Raw genomic sequence first — 3,449 nt, forward strand, 5'->3', positions numbered from 1 at the left:
ATGAAGAAACTAAACAGCCTCTCTGCTGCACAGCCCTTCTCCTCAACATCAAGCTGATTGTGCTTTTAGTTCCTCAAACATTTCTGCTCTGGAGACGCAAAGAATCTCATTGGTTGAGTTGGACTTCAGTGGGCGGGGCCAGAGAATCCCCTTTTTAGAGATTGGCTGTCTACCAAAGTTCAGTTCAGCCAGTGAGATTATTTGTGCATCCAGAGCAGCTCTGCCTCAGAGAAATGTTTCCTGAATGTCCACTTTCAGTTCTTCACACCACTGTGAGACCGAGGCAGGTCCCACTAGAAGGAAGCCTACCTGAAGACCTGCTCTTTATTCTGGGAACATGGAGGACATTTCATTAGGGACGTCCTGATCAGGTTCTTTTGTCCCCTGTTCTAATCAGAGTCATTTAAAATTAAGTATCTGTCCAAACAGAGTCCTGATCTGAAACTTGTCCAAAATAACAGAGCAACAGGTTAACACATATAAACCAGTTTTTTCTGAGCAGGTATCAGCAGAAACAATTTCTTTATCAGGGAGCAGCAGAAACAGTCTGTGTTCAGTAACAAGTGTCCCTGTTAGAGTGAGGTGAAGTGTCGCAGTCGCTCATGCACACGCCCGCCTGCTGCCGAAGGTGAATTTAACTTTTTGTACGCCTCGCGATCAATGTGCTAGCAGGTAGGGTTAGCCTCCAACGGCCTTTTCTGACCCAGAACTGTCTGAACAGGCTGTGTCCGTACACAGCACAGTTTTCAAATCCATGTTCCCACTGGATTCGTTTGGCTTCTGCCTGGAATTCACTGCTTCTACCCTCAACTACTATCCATCTCAAAACACAACCATGTCTGACATTTCATCCATTCTGCAAACACTCTCCTGCGTACCTCATCAACCTCCGCAACTAACCAACAACATCAGAAACCATGGGCGGAGCGGAGGGGGTGGGGCTAATTGGGTTTAAGCACTAAAGAAGAAGAAAAATAGAACTCTTCTTCTTTGGCATCTTGATAGGACGCTATTGTCTGTGCTGTTTTACTGGCGCCCCCTCAGTGAGCGAGCGTGCTAGCTAACCAGCTAGTGTTATGGACAACGTTTGTTATGCGCAGAGGTAAACCTGACCGGCCGTTCAGAGAGAAGCAGCGTCAGACAGTGAACAAGTGTTTCAGGTTTGTGAGTCTGCAGCTGTAACACTTGAGTTCAGTCACTGTATTTCTGGCTAGTTAGATGTTATTAGGTGATATTATCTCACTATTAGAGATGTTCGGCTGATTCTGAGGCTCGTTTCCCTCCTGTGAAGCGCACAGTTTCAACACATTGTGCCTGATTTTGTATCACATGATCATCTCAGGGCGTTTTCCAGCTGATCTCAGCACATTAGTGGGATAAGAAGCGAGAACAATTGAGAAATATGGAGATAAAGATTAGAAAGACATGAGAGAGTATGAGAAAGTATGAGGACATTTCCTCCTGGTGACAAATATACCAAGTAGCCTACAGGTGCATCTGCTGTAAAATAATTTTCTTCCATAATTTAATTCAAAAATCTCATTTTATAAATATTTCAAGCCTTTTTTTCATTTTAATCTTGATGATTAGGGCTCACAGCTCATAGAATCAAAACTCTAGTAAAACAAAATGTATTAGAATTTCAGAATAAATGATTTATTATAGAGAAATGTCGACCTGAGAAGAGCTCTTATCAGCTAATTAACTCAAAACACCTGCAAAAGTTTCTTAAGCCTTTAATCTCTGTCTGGTTCTGGTGCTCACAATGAACTTTTCCACCATATTCAGTTTTTTTAGATTTGAGATGTTCCTGTACTGATGTAACAAAAGTAATAACAGGCTAGTTTAATGAATATCACTGTCCAATCACATCACATGTCTGAATCTCATAAATATCAACCAAAGTCAGGTTAACCCTAACCCTTTTTTACTTTTATTGCACACATGAGACTAAAGTTATTAGTTTCAGCCAGTTGTGGTGGCGTCTCGGCCTCAGTCTAAAAGTTTTACACGTCTCCAGATGCAGCTGTGTTTGCTTAGCTTAAAGCCCCAAAGCTTCATAATGCTTCATCCACTCATCACCACTCGCTAGCTACTGTCAGCCGATCTGACTGTGTTTGAGTCTGAGACTATTATTTTGTCCCCCAGATGAGTCAGCTGGGGAAGAGGAAGGACGGGCGTCACAGCAGCTGGATTAACTACAAACTGGTGATCCAGGGACTCCAGAAGAAATAAAAAGTGAAAGCAGGTGAAATGGAAGAGGGACAAGAGATGAAAATGTGTTTAGAAGAAAGGAGTGAAGGGAGCACAGATGCCAGAAGTAAAGAGAATAAGATATGCATTTAATCTTTATTGCATATTAAGTTTAGGGCTGAGAGAAGGACGGTGGTGACCATGAAGGAGCTGAAATTAAAGTAAATTAGGGATGTAAACTAAGCTAATGAGACGTTTTGGATTTTAATGTGTAAATGAAATGTTTAGTAATTATCCACTAATCACATACACAAAGAGATTATTCAAAGATTTTATAAATGTTTTATAATCAAATAGAATCATGAGGTGCTGAGAGATTCCCACCTCCAGTGATGATCAGAAACACCATATTTCTACTGTACCTTGGTTATGTAAGTTAAAAACAGAAACATCAGATAAGTTTTGTCTCTTTTTAGTTGCCAGGAGAGAAAATGAGTGATCTTCAACATTAGTTGTGTTTTGGATTAACTCCAGCTGGAGAACAATTAAATCCAAAATAGATTGGAGCTCTACAGGACGATTATTTTCCAAAGCAACATTCATCTTTTTCCCAGATAGTGTCTAGGTTGTTAGGCATTCTTTCATCTCAAACAGCATGAAAAATAGTGCACGTAGCCGGCTTAATGGGAAAAAATCTCCCCGGGGGTGCATGGCCCCGGACCCCCCTAGGTTTGTGCTAAGCCCCGAATGTTTACAACGTCTGGCTCCGCCTCTGTCTGAAACATCTTTCCATTTGAAGTTTCTTCTTGGGGTTCTATGTGATACAGAGCACATGAAGAGACTGTTCCCCCCTCAGTCTCAACTCCCCTGGATCCCTCCTGCCTACCTGCCACCGATCCATCGTTCTCTTCCTTCCATCCATCACCATGATCCCTCCCCTCAACTCTCCATCTCTCACCTTTCCATTACCTCATTCATCACTCTGATCCCATATTCAAAATCCATATCTTTACTGGCCTGGTCTTTGGTAGTGAATGGAAACTGATGTTGTGATTAAATAAAGAATTGAACAACTACTACATGCTAGCTATTTTAGGCCTTATCGAAATATTTTAAACCTATAACATTTAAACACGTTTATTCATTTAGGGTAAATATATTTTTAGTGGCTTCATTTCTAAAGTTTTACATCACAATCCTGGTGATGGAGTAAACTGATTCAAGACTTCATCATCACATAAGTTTAACAGTGTGAC

At 41.3% G+C, this 3,449-nt stretch overlaps 1 long non-coding RNA gene across 1 annotated transcript; it reads left to right on the forward strand.

Annotated features, from left to right (window-relative positions):
- The first annotated feature begins 1,709 nt into the window (after positions 1–1,709).
- LOC123965002 lies at positions 1,710–3,184 on the forward strand. Its single transcript, XR_006823589.1, has 2 exons — positions 1,710–2,248; positions 3,021–3,184. It is a non-coding gene; the product is annotated as an uncharacterized LOC123965002 (long non-coding RNA).
- Positions 3,185–3,449: the final 265 nt, after the last annotated feature.

Source organism: Micropterus dolomieu, unplaced genomic scaffold (assembly GCF_021292245.1).
Source record: "Micropterus dolomieu isolate WLL.071019.BEF.003 ecotype Adirondacks unplaced genomic scaffold, ASM2129224v1 contig_7850, whole genome shotgun sequence".
NCBI classification, from domain to species: domain Eukaryota; kingdom Metazoa; phylum Chordata; class Actinopteri; order Centrarchiformes; family Centrarchidae; genus Micropterus; species Micropterus dolomieu.